This window comes from Manis javanica, chromosome 8 (genome assembly GCF_040802235.1).
Source record: "Manis javanica isolate MJ-LG chromosome 8, MJ_LKY, whole genome shotgun sequence".
NCBI lineage: Eukaryota > Metazoa > Chordata > Mammalia > Pholidota > Manidae > Manis > Manis javanica.
In genome coordinates, this window is record NC_133163.1 from 81464459 (window position 1) to 81481897 (window position 17439).

Consider the following 17439-nt stretch of genomic DNA (forward strand, 5'->3'; position numbering starts at 1 on the left):
TTACTTATTTTCTGCCCGGTGGATCTATCCTTTGGGGTGAGTGGTGTGTTGAAGTCTCCTAAAATGATTGCATTGCAGTCTATTTCCGTCTTTAGTTCTGTTAGTATTTGCTTCACATATGCTGGTGCTCCTGTGTTGGGTGCATATATATTTAGAATGGTTATATCCTCTTGTTGGACTGAGCCCTTTATCATTATGTAGTATCCTTCTTTATCTCTTATTACTTTCCTTGTTTTGAAGTCTATTTTGTCTGATATTAGTACTGCAACCCCTGCTTTCTTCTCACTGTTGTTTGCCTGAAATATGTTTTTCCATCCCTTGACTTTTAGTCTATGCTTATCTTTGGGTTTAAGGTGAGTTTCTTGTAAGCAGCATATAGATGGGTCTTTCTTTTTTATCTATTCTATTACTCTATGTCTTTTGATTGGTGCATTAAGTCCATTTACATTTAGGGTGACTATTGAGAGATATGTACTTATTGCCATTGCAGGCTTTAGATTCGTGGTTACCAAAGGTTCAAGGTTAGCTTCTTTATTATCTTACTGCCTAACTTAGCTCGCTTATTGAGCTGTTATATACACTGTCTGGAGATTCTTTTCTTCTCTCCCTTCTTATTCCTCCTCCTCCATTCTTCATATGTTGTTTGTTTGTTCTGTGCTCTTTTTAGGAGTGCTCCCATCTAGAGCAGTCCCTGTAGGATGCCCTGTAGAGGTGGTTTGTGGGAAGCAAATTCCCTCAGCTTTTGCTTGTCTGGGAATTGTTTAATCCCACCATCATATTTAAATGATAGTCACCATCATATTTAAATGATAGTCGTGCTGGATACAGTATCCTTGGTTCAAGGCCCTTCTGTTTCATTGCATTAAGTATATCATGCCATTCTCTTTTGGCCCGTAGGGTTTCTGTCGAGAAGTCTGATGTTAGCCTGATGGGTTTTCCTTTATAGGTGACCTTTTTCTCCCTAGCTGCCTTTAAAACTCTTTCCTTGTCCTTGATCCCTGCCATTTTAATTACTATGTGTCTTGGTGTTGTTCTCCTTGGATCCTTTCTGTTGGGAGTTCTGTGTAATTCCATGGTCTGTTCGATTATTTCCTCCCCAGTTTGGGGAAGTTTTCAGCAATTATTTCTTCAAAGAGACTTTCTATCCCTTTTCCTCTTTCTTCCTCTTCTGGTATCCCTATAATACGAATATTATTCCTTTTGTATTGGTCACATATTTCTCTTAGTGTTGTTTCATTCCTTGAGATCCTTTTATCTCTCTCTATGTCAGCTTCTATACGTTCCTGTTCTCTGGCTTCTATTCCTTCAATGGCCTCTTGCATCTTATCCATTCTGCTTATAAATCCTTCCAGGGATTGTTTCACTTCTGTGATCTCCTTCCTGACATCTGTGATCTCCTTCCGGACTTCATCCCACTGCTCTTGCATTTTTCTCTGCATCTCATCCCATTGCTCTTGCATTTTTCTCTGCATCTCCATCAGCATGTTCATGACTTTTATTTTGAATTCTTTTTCAGGAGGACTGGTTAGGTCTGTCTCCCTCTCAGGTGTTGTCTCTGTGATCTTTGTCTGCCTGTAGTTTTGCCTTTTCATGGTGATAGAGATAGTTTGCAGATCTGGTACAAGTGACCGCTGGAAGAGCTTCCCTTCTTGTTGGTTTGTGGCCTTCTCCTGGGAGAATAGCGACCTCTAGTGGCTTGTGCTGGGCAGCTGTGCGCAGACAGGGCTTCTGCTTCCTGCCCAGTTGCTTTGGGGTTTATCTCCGCAGTTGCTGTGGGCTTGGCCTGGCTGGGGCTGTTCCTCCAAAATGGTGGAGCCCCGTTGGATGGGGAGCGGCCGGGAGGCTATTTATCTCCGTAAGGGGCCTCTGTGCTCCCTGCTGCCCAGGGGGTTAGAGTGCCCAGAGATCCCCAGATTCCCTGCCTGTGGTCTAAGTGTCCTGTCCTGCCCCTTTAAGACTTCCAAAAAGCACTCTCCAAACCAAAACAACAACAGCAGCAATGAGAGAGGGAACAGAAAGGAAAAAAAAAAGGAAAAAAACACGCGTTTTTTTTTTTTTTTTTGTCCTCAGGTGCCGGTCCCAGGCACCCGCTCTCTGGTCCTGCTGCCCTGTCTCCCTAGCACCAGGGTCCCTGTCCTTTCAAGGCTTCCAAAAAGCACCCAGCCACCGGTCCCGCAGGGAAGGAACGCTCGATATTCTTTTCCTCAGGCGGTGGTCCCAGGCACCCGCTCACCAGTCCTGCCGCCCTGCCTCCCTAGCACCGGGGTCCCTGTCCCTTTAAGGCTTCCAAAAAGCACTCGCCAAAAAGAGAGAAAAAAAGGGGAAAAACGCGCGCTTTCCTTTGTCCTCAGGTGCCAGTCTCAGGCACCCGCCCACCAGTCCCACAGGGAAAAACGCGCGATATTCTTTGTCCTCAGGCACCGGTCCCAGGCACCCGCTCACCAGTCCCGCCGCCCTGCCTCCTTAGCACCGGGGTCCCTGTCCCTTTTAGGCTTCCAGAAAGCACTCGCAGAAAAGAGAAAAAAAAAAGGGGAAAAACGCGCATTTTCCTCTGTCCTCAAGTGCCGGTCTCAGGCACCCGCCCCCCGGTCCCGCAGGGAAAAACATGGGATATTCTTTGTCCTCAGGCGCCGGTCCCAGGCACCCGCTCACCAGTCCCGCCATCCTGCCTCCGTAGCACCGGGGTCCCTGTCCCTTTAAGGCTTCCAAAAAGCGCTCGCCACAAAGAGAAAAAAAAAAGGGGAAAAACGCGCGATTTCCTCCGTCCTCAAGCGCCGGTCTCAGGCACCCGCCCGCCGGTCCCGCAGGGAGAAACGCGGGATATTCTTTGTCCTCAGGCGCCGGTCCCAGGCACCTGCTCACCGGTCCCGCCACCCTGCCTCCCTAGCAACGGGGGCCCGTCCCTTTAAGGCTTCCAAAAAGCACTTGCCAAAAAAAAACCGCTCCGGTTCTTTCCACCCGCCGGGAGCCGGGGGGAGGGGCGCTCGGGTACCGCCGGGCCGGGGCTTGTATCTTACCCCCTTCGCAAGGCGCTGGGTTCTTGCAGGTGTGGATGTGGTCTGGATGTTGCCTGTGTCCTGTGGTCTCTATTTTAGGAAGATTTTTCTTTGGTATATTTTCATAGCTCTATGTGTTTTTGGGAGGAGATTTCCACTGCTCTACTCACGCCGCCATCCTGGCTCCGCCCCCCCATCTGATGCCCTTTTGTACCAACTGGTATAAGGGCTTCAGAATTTGTGCCAAGTGTGGGATAAACACTCTCCAGTAGCCCAAAAGACCCCCAAACTCTTGTAATACTGCCACAGTGGCAGGGGTGGGGAAAGCCCGGACCTTATCTATAACTGCTTCAGGAACAACTTTAGTTTTACCTGACCAGACATCCCCCAAGAATTTCACAGACAAACCAGGTCCCTGAACCTTGGTGCTGTTCACAGTCCATTCTTTTTCCTGTAGCTGTTGTACCAGTAGGAACTGCTCCTTCTAAATCTGAAAGAGAATCAGATATGAGCATAATATCATCAATGTAGTGATACAACCACACTATTTGTGGTTTCTTGCGTTTGGCCAAGTCCTGGGCTACAAGTCCATGACAGATGGTGGAACTGTGGAGATATCCTGTGGAAGGACAGTGAATGTCCACTGCCGGCCTTCCTATCTGAAGGCAAACTATTCCTGGCTTTCCTGTGCTATGTCAATAGAGAAGAAAGCATTAGCAAGTTCTACTACATAATGATACATTCCAAGTTCATGGCTGAGGGTGTTCAGAATGTCTACAATAGAGGGGAGAGCAGAATGCAAAGGGGGTGCGACTATTCAATTCCCTGTAGTCTACAGTCATACGCCAGGAGCCGTCTGGCTTTCTCACTGGCCACACTGGGGAATTAAAAGGACTAAGAATGGGCTTTATGATGCCCACCCTCTCCAACTCCTATAGAGTTTCTCCAATTTCCTTGTGTCCCCAGGCAATTTATACTGCTTAATATTTGTCACCCACCGAGGTACAGGCAGAGCTACAGATGGATGCTTAGCATGTCCCCTCAGAACTGCCTTTAACACACATACTCTCAGTCTGAACTCACCTGCAGTGGTCTGTAACTACAGCCTCTACAGGATATCTATGCCCAGAATATATTCAGGGGTGGGACAAATGTACATGATATACTCCTTTGGGGGTAAACACCCTATCCCCAGTGAGATTTGGGCTTTCTTCACTCTAATCGTGTTACCCCCATAGCCATCTATCACAGCAGGGGTCCCGGGAAACCGCTCAGGGTTGCCATGAATCAAAGAACACTCAGCTCCTGTGTCCACCAGCGCCAGGACAACTTGTACATTCACAGGGGAACAATGGATTGCTAATTCTACATGTGGCCTCTGGTCCCGACCATGTCCCCCAAGGTGGAGACTTTGACCCCCCCTCAGTCAAACCACAATGCCCAATCATCCTCCTGTGGGGGTGCCCAGGTGAATCCAGAGTACTATCTCCCATGAAGTTTTGCAGGGACACACGGCAGGCATGAGGCCTTGACTCTGGTTTCCATGTCCTGGACCTCAGCAGCTGGAACTGCTGCTCCAGCTTTAATTGGTGCCACAGTTCTAACAATATTCTATTGGGCTGCCCATCAAGTTTTTCTTTTACTACTGTGGCCTTTATCAAATCAACCCAATCTGAGTCCTTGAGACCTTCACAGGGCCTTCTGCACTTCTACTTTCAGTCATTGCCCATACTTCCCCCCATGCCCTTATTGTTTCAAGCTCCGCCAGATCTGCTAAAGTACGAGTAGCCTCCCTTATTGGTTGCCCTAGGTGGGGGCAAGGGTATTCACTAGGGACCCAAAAAGAGATGTGGGAGCTGTATGCAGTATAAGATAAATTCTAGTGGAAATAAGGAGGCGACGAGAGGCAACAAAGGGCCAGGCAGTTTATTTGAGCACAATTCCTGGGCGATGTTCCCCGGTCTGAAACACAGGCTGGGGAAGTCACATAACCAGATAGGGTGGGGAGTTTTTATAAGCACAGGGAGGGGAGGGGGAAGTGGGCTGCACCACAGGTATGTGGGGAATTTTTAAAAAAATTTTTATTTATTATCTTTTTTGGGAGGGCATCTCTCATATTTATTGATTGTTGTTAACAACAATAAAATTCTGTATAGGGGACTCAATGCACAATCATTAATTAATCCCATGCCTAATTCTCAACAGTCTCCAATCTTCTGAAGCATAACAAACAAGTTTTTACATGGTGAACAAGTTCTTACATAGTGCATAAGTTCTTACATGGTGAACAGTGCAAGGGCAGTCATCACAGAAACTTTCAGTTTTGATCACACATCATGAACTATAAACAATCAGGTCAATTATGATTATTCATTTGATTTTTATACTTGACTTGTATGTGAATCCCACATTTCTCCCTTATTATTATTATTATTATTATTATTATTATTATTATTATTATTTTAATAAAATGCTGAAGTGGTAGGTAGATGCAAGATAAAGGTAGAAAACATAGTTTAGTGCTGTAAGAGGGGAAATGTAGATGATCAGGTGTGTGCCTATAGACTAAGTATTAATCCAAGCTAGACAAGGGCAACAAAACATCCACAGATGCAGAAGATTTCTCTCAAAACAGGGGGGGGTGAGGTTCTAAGCCTCACCTCTGTTGATCCCCAATTTCTCACCTGATGGCCCCCCTGTGACTGTGCCTGTCTTAGGTTGTTCCTCCCTTGAGGAATCTTACCCGTCTCTGGCTAACCAGTTATCTTCCGGGGCCATACAGGGGAGTGTAAAGTTGGTAAGTGAGAGAGAAGCCATATTGTTTGAAAAGGTTAGCTTTTTACTTTTTTGCAGATTTATGCCCTGTGGCTTCTATGCCCAGCATTTGCCTTGAGGTATCTTTACCACTTGGAAGAATTATAATACTTGGTAATTTCGATATGAGGCACGAATTCTACTTAGGGGTTGTAATTATGAAGGAAGAAGAGAAGCTATAGAAGTAGCAGATGGAAGAAAACATGGAAAGATTGATTATTTCTTTGACATATCTTCTTGTAATGTAACATAAGTGTGTATAGGTTTCAAATTACTGATTAAATTGCATGCACACATTAACATAATAGGAATACAGCTATATAACCAAAGCAGACCTACAATTATCAGCCATATCCAGTGAAAACAAGAAAACCAGTTAGGCACCCTAGGCATTTGTGAAAACTTATCAATGATATGATGGATATTGTCTAACTGAATTTGAATAGTTTGAGGAAAATCAGACAAATTAAAACAACACATTCCTGGGAATTGTTCACATCCCATATGTTCTTTTAACAGTAGATAGTCTATAGTCGCAAGATTTTGGAGCGCTGCGACTTGCACTTCTTCTAATTCTTGGTTGAGTTCCAACAGTATAGATCCAGTCAAATTTGTTGTTTCACTGTATGCACAGGCCAGCTTAGATATCTCCTTCTTCATTCCAATGGCAATTCCAGGAACCGGTGGGATGAATGCAGCTACAACTGCAACAGTGCCAGGATCTTTGTTGAAGTTTTTTGATGATCATCTTCTGGAATGACTCTTCCAGAGAATGTTTATGTTGGAAGTTCTTCTTCATATTGTATCTTAATTCGTTTTCTGGGTAGCCAAATTAGGGTTTGATTCTCTGTATAAACACAAACAAACCCTTTGCCCACACTTTGATATGCCCTTTATACCATTGTGAAGAACTTATTGGAGATCACCGCACAGGAACTGCTTTTTTGTTTTAAGAGAAAGGAATATTATCAGAAAAATATACTTCCATAGCTGATCATCTGACACCCTTTAAATGATCAAAATTAAGGCATGCATTAATCGGTGATTTGCAGTTAGTTTTATCCTATCAGGGAGTAATCCCCCTTTTCTTTATTTTTTTTTTGTTATCATTAATCTACAATTACATGAAGAACATTATGTTTACTAGGCTCTCCCCTATACCAGATACACCCAAAAACCCCCTTACAGTCACTGTTCATCAGCATAGCAAAATGTTGTATAATCACTACTTGTCTTCTCTGTGTTGTACAGCCCTACCCTTTCTCCCACCCCCCATTATACATGCTAATCATAATACCCCCTTTCGTCTTCCCCCCTTATCCCTCCCTACCCAACCATTCTCCCCAGTCCCTTTCCCTTTGGTACCTTTAGTCCATTCTTGGGTTCTGTGATTCTGTTGCTGTTTTGTTCCTTCAGTTTTTCCTTTGTTCTTATACTCCACAGATGAGTGAAATCATTTGGTATTTCTTATGTGGGGAATTTTTTATTGGCTCAGGGTCGGGTGATGGACAGCCAGAGGTCTCCTCCTTCCAGATGGAGGGGATCTGCCTTCTGGGTTTGTCAGCATGTCATGGGACTGGAATCCAGGAAGAGCTGTTCGTTCCTTCCCCATACGGCACAGAGCTACTTGGTGCTATCTCTGCTCTGCCTGCATTGTCTTTGCCCTTCTCCCCCAGTGCCTCCAGCCTTACATGCAGCACCAGGTTTCTCATTCCTATAGTGAGTACCTCCTCATCAGTGCCCTGGGGGTCTATTATAGATGATGTTTTTCATACCCAGTTCCTGAAGTACCTGTTGGAGCTCTGCATATGTTCTCCAACTACTGGAAAAATATGGTAAATCACCCGGATTAGGCCAAACTATCCTGATGGCAGCTATTAGCCATTCCAGGTGTGTCTGATGCACTGAGGCATGATGGGCATTTTACAACTGCTGCTGGAGGGAAGGGTGAGTCATCAGGGAAGCCATTCTACTCATTTCAGCTCATCCTGGGTATAGGGGCAGAGCATGGAGTGCTCCACAACCTGGGGAGGGGGCTTCTCCTCCCCCTGAGAAGCCCGCCATTGTTTCATTTTTATTTTCTTAATTACAGCTGGGCAGGCCTTTAAAACAGGAGAAGATGGTACTTCCGGTGGTGGCCTGGGTAGCAGATCCACCAGTGGCCTTGCCTCCTCCTCTTCTCCCCCAGGCTCCTCCACCAGTGGCTCCTCCTCCATCTCTGGGGCTGAAGGCACTACTCTTTCCTCCTCCCACCGACAGCCTCCTGCAACATGATTTGCCTGCTGTGTCCCCTTCACCACTGCTAAGGAATCTTCTGGGAGCATGACCTACCTTTTCAGTAACTCTCTCTCTTCTTTAACCACATCCCATAGGTTATTGCCCAGCTCCTCCAAGCGATGCTGAAGTGTGTCTCTCTCCCATCTAAGTCCCTCTCTCTCCTCGCTAACCCTGTCAATAATCCTCTCTTTCTCCTGTATAACATATTCCACTATCTCAATGAGAAAAGACCCTACAACACCAGTCGCTACACGGCCCCCTAAGGTCTCCAAACCATCTTCCAATTCACGGAGGGCTAATTCTGCAGCTTCCAGTGTTTCCACCCTTCCCCAGTTCTGGGGAAGGCCTCACCCCTCTAGGAGGTACTTTACCCTAGACCAATTCCCCACTAGGGTTTCCCAAGTTGGAAGCCCCACAGCTGCGGGGATAATAACAGGTGAAGCAGCACCCTCTGATGCTGCATCCACTGGGGCCTCCCCACCATCCACAGGAGCAGCCCTCCCAGAGGTCACACCCATTATGACAGATTTCGGGTTCAGGGGCACCCTGCCGACTGCCGCCAGATATGAGTCCGGGGAAAGGAAATCCTGGGGCAAAATACCTCTAAAAACTGAAATCAGTCAAAGGGAGAAATAAAATTTAAAACCCATTTATTGCTTACAAACTGCAGTCCAGGGCCATCTTTCTCCTCTGCTCCTGAAGAAGCAAGCAAGCAAGCCCCTCCTTTTAAACTCTCAGGTTCAGACACACCTTTGGTTGCTCAGGTAGTTACCCATTGATATGGAGATGAATTCTCTCCAGCCCTGAGGACATGCAAATGCACTAAAGCCAGGCGAGATAGTCTATAAATGTTACAGTTTTACCCACACTTTCTATGGCTATTTTTAGTTTTTACATGTTATATTGTCATTGTTTAGAAAAGTATTTTGAAAAGGAATACAGTAATTTGTGAAAAGTAGCCTATGATAGGTGCCAATGGTAGCTATGTGCTACAGGGGTTCAGAGAACAGAATGGGCACCGGGGATGGGGAATGGGAAAAGGATTGTTAAGATGTGGGCTAGGTGCTAAGGAGACATAGGTGAAGGGGATGTGTCAGGAGGTACCACATGCAGGCAAATTCAGGAATGTTTAATCATTATGCAGATCGAAATGGTTAAATAGAAGAAGAGGAAGATATGTCAGAGAGGGGCTAGATTGTTTAAGGCTCTGATTCCAGGCTAAGGAGTAAGAACTTATTCTCTAGGCAAGATGGCCAGCCAGAGAAGGCTTTTTATCTAAGAACTGATTGGTAAAAATCATATTGTAGTATTTTGATGGATTAAAGCCTAACTAGAGTCAGGGAGGCTTGTTTTGATGGTAGAAAACTTTCACCCACAACTGTTTAGAAGAGTATAATTAATTGGTGGTATTAAATACTTGTTTTTTTTTTATCAGGTTGAGGTCTTTTGAGGTGTTTAAAAGAACATACTGCTACAAAATAAACTGTAAAGGCACAAGTGCAAGCAATTGAGAAGTAAACATATGCGCTTAAGTCAAATTAATACTTTCCTTTTTTAAGATCAAAATTTTAAATAGGTGATACAATTACATGGTTAAGCAATATGAAATGCATACCTTGAAAAGTGTTGCCTACATCCTGTCTTCCATCTGCCCTTCCTTTGCCACCCCACTGGTAACTACTTTATAGTTTCTTGTGCATTTTTCGAGAATTTATAAAAATAGAAACAAATACAAAAGCATACTCTCTTTTCCCCTCTTATTATTATACACATTAAGTTAGCATGTCATATTTGCTCTTTTATCTTAATATATCTGTTTTTGCTATTTTGCATCTTGCTGTTTTATTTTATCTTAATATATCTTGGAAATCTTTTCACATCAGTAAATTGGCGTGCTTTCTTGATGAGTTAGGTCAATGCTGTCAAGGATACATGTCTGTTACCTCAAATTTTTTCAAGCAAAGGAAGACTATGGTCTTAAATTTTTTTCCAGCTGTTTCCCAGTCCTTTTGTTGATTCCTAAGAGAATTAGAGACAAAGAGATAGTGCCAACTGCTGTCCTTGAAAACATGAAGGTGGGGAAGAACAGAACTGTTCGTTCCGTTGTCTGTTCTGTTCTTGGCTTAGAATTTGCATTGTTTTTTTCCATTGTGAATATGTCTATGCTTTTCATGATCACTTTTTGTTTTTAAAGGAAACCTTTTGAACAAACACTGGCTACCTATCTGCTTTTCCTGTTATTGTACATTTGGATTTTAAAATAAACAGAAAATTGCCTGTCTTTAATCCTTTTGCCAAATTTCTAGTTTTGGCCTAAATTAGATTTGATAGGGTTTTGGGATTAATCTCTATTTTGTTTTTAGATCAGTGAACCCAGCCCCTCCATTTGGTTTTCACTTTCATTTCCACTCAGAGTGTTCATTTTCAGGAAGCTTATTTTATCTCACTTGCCAATCTGTCCTGGCAAAAACAAAATAAAAAGACTCATCAAAGTTTGCCTAAGGTCAAGTCCTGCTCTCAGCGTTAATTCCCACTGCTTCCCCAAATAACAATATACGGCTGTCATCATTGTTAGTATCCCACCAACTCCCACCGACTGCCAAAGGATAATGTTCACATCTGGCATAGTGGTTTCTGATATGCTGGTTTTGGAGTGGGAAGGTTTCCACTCGGGACATCCATGGCTAGCATGTTAGGGAGCCTGCAAAGGCCCTGAAATGCAAGATTGTGTGTGTGCGTGTGTGTGTCTGAATTTTGGAGGTCAAGAGAAAGTCATTTCCTTGGACGCTTACTCTGCCAATTTTCCCTCCTCCCTCACAAATGGATAGGGAACAGTAACGTTAATAAAGACAACCTTACCTTCATCAGGAGCCTGCAGCTCCGTGCCTGCACTCCACGGCCCTCCACTCTGTGCTGCATCTGCCCACTGCCCTCCTGTGCCCACCGTGGCCCTGCTGCCCTCTGGCCAGGTCTTGCACACAAGTGGAGTCACTGCCACCTTTCACCCAGGCCTCTTTGTAGCAGCTTCTGCCAGAGTCACCTCCTGGTTCCAGACCCTATCCTCGGAGTCACAGAAGCTTTTAAGAGAGATACCAACAGAGAGAATCTGGGAGTTGGTGCCTACCGGGGTGATAATGGAAAACCTTAGGTGCTCCCTAGTGTCTGGAAGGCAAGGCTCAGATTGCTGCAAAAAATTTGGACAAAGAATATATGCCCATTGTGGGACTGGCTGAATTTTGTAAGGCATCTGCAGAGCTAGCCGTGGGTAAAAATAAGTGTTGAAAAGTGGCTGGTATGTCACTGTGCAGACCGCTTCTTCTGGAACTGGGGCCTTGAGGATTGGAGACAATTTTCTGCAAAGATTTTTTGAAGTTCAGCTGAGATGTCTTTCTGACCAAACTGTCCTGGAAAAATCATAACACCCATCTTCAGGGATGCTGGCATGCAACAATATGGTTATCGATACTTTGACACCAGGACATACAGCTTTGACTTCACAGTTGCTATGGAGGACATTTCAAAAATGCCACAGCAAAGAGTTCTCCTCCTGCACGCCTGTGCTCACATCCCAAAGAAGTGGACCCTCATCCTGAGTAGTGGAAGGCAGTAGTGGTGAAGAAAAGCAATCTCTTTGCATTCTTGGACATGGCCTGTCAAGGCTCTGCCAGTGGTGATGGTAACAGGGGCACTTGGGCTGTGCACCACTTCACTGAACAGGGCATTAATGTCTGTCTCTGCCAGTCTTATGCCAAAAACATGGGCTTATACGGTGAGCTCATGGGAGCCCTCCCTGTGGTCTGCAAAGATGCTGATAAGGCCAAAGAGGTGGAATCACAGTTGAAGATCTTGATATGTCCCAGGTATTCCAACCCTCCTCTCAATGGGCCTAGATGGCCTTCACCATTTTGACCAGCCCTGATCTACAAAACAATGGTTGCATGTCCAACCACATCATTAGCATGTGGATTCAGGAGGGTCCACAACTGGAGGGCTGCTCCCACAACTGGCAGCCCATCACTGACCAGATTGGCAAGTGTTGTTCACAGGACTAAAGCCTGAACAGGTGGAGGCTCACCAAGGAGTTTTCCATCTACATGACAAAGGATGGCCACATCTCTGTGGCAGGGCTCACCTCAGGCAATGTGACCTTGCCCATGCCATTCACCAGGTCACCAAGTAATTTCCCTGATGACAGGGACATTCACCAGGTCACCAAGTAATTTCCCTGATGACAGGGAATAGAGACAACCTTCCTATCCTCAGCCTCTGTTCTTGTGAGATTCACACAGAGGAAGAGGAAGGGTGGATGGTGGTGAGTAGATCATTTCTTTCAACCCACAGTACTTAACATTCAGCAACTGAATGTGTTTCTCAGAGAAGAACTTGTATTGACATAGGGCAGAGACATCTGTGGCTGGTGTCTGGAACTTTGTGGCTATAAACCAACTCTCCCTTACTTTTTTATTCTCCAACTTTTCCAAAAGAGTTTATGTGTACAGGAAGGACATAGCCCTCAAAACCTGTCAGTCATGCCATTGCAATATTACAGAAGCTTTAAGTGAAGCACCTTATGGTGTTGGGGGTACCCCCATAGATCCAGTGTGAAAAGAGCACATTCTAGAGGCCTTGTGAGAAGATTTAGTTGTAACGTTGTCAGCCTTGTGCTGGTCCTCCCATGATTGATCGAGCTTATCAGCAGACCTTATTGCAGAAATCGTGTTCTGTGAAAACCAGCGAGTCTTCTGCCTCTGCAGAGAGGGAAATAGAAGATGCTGTTTCCTGTCGTATTTAAGAAAAAAGAAAGAAGGCTCTCCTTTTTAGTACTTGCAGACACTTTATCATTCCTCTCTTCTTCCCATTGCTCTTCTTTTCCTTAGGCACAAAGATCTATAACAACCTAGATTTCATCCTATTCTACTACCTCACTGGCCATCAGCCCCATCCTGTAGGGCCGACTTATTTGAAGAATGAAGACTGTAATTCATGCTCCCCCTGTGATTCTTCCTCCAAAGAATGGCTGGGAGTAGGGAACCATACTTATTTCAGCAGTCTCTTCAGGGCCTGCTTGTCTCCTGTTGGGACTTTTCCTCTGCCCGGGCGGCCCTGTTGCTTGTCCCATGAGTTTGTGTGGTCATTCATCTCACAGCATGAGCTGGGCAATGCAAGTAGGACCAGAATCAGGATATTCCAGGCTTTGGTTTCAACCTTTTGTGCTGGGCTGCCCGGCTGCCCGCTGGGCTCAGACTTCACCGTTTGGAAGGATAAGCACCATCTGCTGAAATCACACAGTCTTAACTGCAGCCTGGTTTCTCTGTACAATGAAGTTACTGTAGGGACCCCCTACCCCACAAGATGGAATTATGGTAAGAGTAATTCTGTATATTTTCTGCCAGTCTGCCATTCTCTGTGGCTGTCTACTTTCTAAAATATTTCCCACTTACTGACTCTTCACTTTCGGAGGCTCTCTGGCTGTTCTAAGGTCTTGTTTGCAAGACTCCCAAAAACCTAAGAAATTGATCTCTGTTGTGATTCCACAGTACTGGGTTCAGGAATGTTCTTAGACCAGACTGTACTTGCTTGGAGAGTCTGAGAGAGCTGCCTTCAGGAACCAAACTGCATCCTGGGTATTACACAACCTCAGAAACATGCAGTGCTTCCAACCAAGGAGGGGCTCTGAGCATAGTCACACTTGCTTATGAGCACTGCTAAGTTGCTGAGAAATACTGTTTTATTTCCAGAGTCTAATACAGCCTTTACTTACTCAGAGTTTTCAGTAACAATGCACCGTTCTGGTAAAGGTGTTGGAGTCAAGATGCTTGTACTGTGTCTGACTTGAAAAATGTGTTCTTCTCTCTGAGTGACCTGACTTTATTCTCTGCCCTTTAAATAGGTAGCCCTGTTTGATTAGTTCAAGTGGTGTCTGTGTCAGGTCTTGTCAACAATCTGCACCTACTATTGACATTTTTCAATGTAGCGGCCACTCAGATAACTATAACTTTTACCTCACAACTCTGTGTTGCATTTATGTTTGCCCATTTTTCTCCATTTCTTTTGAACTTTGTCCTTATGATAATTAGATGTATTAAGCCTTATATAGAAATGCTGGGATATGTGTGTGTATGTGTACATATGCATATATATATATGAAACCTGAAGAAATATATATATATATATACAAAAAAATCCAAATGATCAACTTAAAAACTGTTGTCTGCCCATGAAACCTTAAGGAAACGTCAAGCTTTTTAATACTTCACACAGAGCACTCATCAGGTGTACCCTCTGCTGAGAAGAGGGAAAGATGAACACATGAGATGGGTATGTTTATTCATTTACTCAACAAATATTCTAGGGGTTAGGGATACAAAGAAAACAAAATGTTCCTGCCTTTATGGAATTTACATTAAATTGTGAGAGACTACAAATAAATACAAATGTAAAAAAATCTAAGGTAATGGTAAATGTTGAGAAAAATAAAGGGGATACATGTAATAGAAAAAGGGAAGGCATGTTAAATCTACAGTGAGACACCATTTCACATTCACTAGAATGTCTACAAAAGAAGACCAACATTAACAAATATTGGCAATACTGCAGAGAAACCAGAACCATCATATATTGCAGGTGGGACTGTAAAATGGTGTAGCCACTTTGGATAAACAGTTTAGATCTTCAAAAAGTTAAGCATGAAACTGCCATATGACCCAGCAATTCCAAATCTTGGTATCCACCCAAGAGAAACAGAAATATCCACACAAAGACTCACACTAAATGTTCATAGCAAATTTATTCCTAATCGCTCAAATCTGGAAACAACTGGTGAACAAACATGTTGTTTACAAATATGACAGACATTTTGATTTGATATATGATAGACAAAATGTACATCCACACAATGGAATACTATTCATCAGTAAAAGAAACTAAACTACTGATACATGCTGTGCCTTTGATGAACCTGAAAAATATGCTGAGTGAAATAATCCAGATACAAAAGAATATGTATCCTATGATTCCATTAACATGAAAAGTTTAGGAAAAAAAAAACACAGTAGATTAGTGGTTTCCTGGGGCTCAGGGTAGCAATGGAGAGTACTGTAAGTGGGTATAAGGAATGTTATTTGGGAGATGCAGATGTTCCAAAACTGATTTATGGAAGTGGCTGCGATACTGAGTAAAGTTACCAAAAATCATTGAATTGTACACTAGAAATTGGTGCATTTTATGATATGTAACATATACCTCAAAAAGGCTATTTTTTTCTTTTGTCTGCCAGTTCATCATTTTATTGTACTTAAATATACATAGTAAAATCTATGATGTTAAACGTGTTTAGGTGTACAGTTCTATTCACTTGGTATTAAGTACATTCACATTATTGTGCAGCCATCACCACCACCTTTCCAAAACATTTCATTTTTCTCAATTGAAATGGATCCCTTTTAAACAGTCAGTCCCAATTACTCCCTTTTTCCAGCCCCTGCCAATCATGCATTTAGAAAAGTAGGTCCCAGATTAAAGAACACATTTCTAAAGTGTTGTGAGGAAGTGAAAAGGAAAATACAACTTATCACAGAATTTATGCGATCAGCTAAGTGGAAAGTTGTATCACCAAATGTATATATTAGAAGAGAACTAGATCACCTAAAGCTTCCAGTTTAGGAAACTAGAAACTAGAAAGGAAGAGTAATATAAACTCAAAGCAAGCAGAAGAAAAAATAATAAAAATTAGAGCAGAAATCAATGAAATGAAAACAAAACAGAGAAAATCAGCAAATCCAAAAACTGGTCCTGCTTAAAAATCAATAAAATAGATAAACCTCTAGCCAGCTCACCCAAGAAAAAATGAGGGAAGACACAGATCCCTAATATCGGAAATGAAATGGGGAACATTGCTCTGAGCCCCGACATTAAAAGGATAATTAGGGAATATTATGAGTAACACACTATGCTACAAATGTCATAATTTAGATGAAATGGACAATTCTCTAAAAGATTCAATCTGCCAAAACTCACACAAGAAGAGACAGATAATCTGAGTAAGTCATTATTATTAAAGAAATTGAGTCGATGACATTCCAAAAAGAAAGAACCAGGGCAGGACAGTTCCACTGGGAAATTCTACCAAACATGTAAGGATGAAACACCAATTCTCTGCAATCCCTGCCTGAAAACAGAAGCAGAGCAAACACTGCTTCACTCACATTATGATGCCAAAAATAGGCTATTTTTTAAAAGGAAGAATGTAATAAACGAGTGAGTGATTTCAAATAGGTTAGTGCAGGGGAGACCTCCCTGAGGATTTGACATTTTCAGAGGCCTGAATAAATAAGGGAGTGAGCAGGGCAATGATTAGGGGAGAATGTTCAAGCAGAAGGCACAGCCAGCATAAAGGTTCCAGGGGAACCTAACAACTTAGCAACAGCAAGAAGGCCAATGTTATTAGAGAATGCATCATGGGAAAAGTGGTGGAAGTATAAGGTTGGAAATGTAGGCAAGTGTTACAAGTCATGCTAAGAAGTTTGGGTTTTATTTTGAGCATGAAAGGAAGCTACTGAAAGGATTTTTAACTGATTTACCTTCAAAACAAAACAAAACTCTCCTGCTCTATAGAAAGCCGACAACATGAAGCAAAACTGGGAGTAAGGAGATCAGACAGAAGACCATGGCTAAATTTTGGTTTTGGCTTATGCCAGTGGTGATGGACGTGGTAAGAGGAGGTCAGATTCTGGAAGTATTTTGAAGATAGAGCAGATAGGACTTGCTGATATATTAGAAATAGAGTACAAGAGAAAGAGAGGAATCAAGAATTGTCCCTAAGTTTTTGGCCTAGTATATTAGGTGAATAGAACTGCCATTTACTGAGATGAGACTCTTGAGGGAGGAGCAGTTTTGATGGGGTAATCAAGAACTTGCTTTGGCTGTTAAGTTTGAAAAGTGTAGACCTCCAGGTGGACATGTGGAGTATGTAGTTGGATAAATGAGTCTGGAATCAAAGAGAGGAGATTTAAGCTGGATATATAAATTTGGAAGTTATTAACATATAGAGGATATTAAAGCAAATGATCTGGATGATATCATGTAGGGACGGAAATGAGGATGAGGGGAAGAATCTAGCAAAGGAATCTGGGCCCTTTAGTGATGTAGGAGGAACATCAGGATGTAGGAGTCTTGGAGGGCAAGTCACTACCTGACAAGTGATCTCAGTGGAACAACAAGCATGATACCTTGGTTGGGGTGAACACCAAAAAGAATGAGAGGTAAGAGAATAGTGACAGCAGGTACAAACAGGTCCTTCGGGAAATTTTGCTATATAGGGAAGTGGTGCCTAGAGAAAGAATGTGGTGTCAAG

General features: G+C 43.3%; 1 pseudogene; it reads left to right on the plus strand.

Moving 5' to 3' along the window:
• Nucleotides 1-442: 442 nt before the first annotated feature.
• On the plus strand, nt 443-15418 carry LOC108410213 (aspartate aminotransferase, mitochondrial pseudogene; annotated as a pseudogene).
• The last annotated feature ends 2021 nt before the right edge of the window (nt 15419-17439 follow it).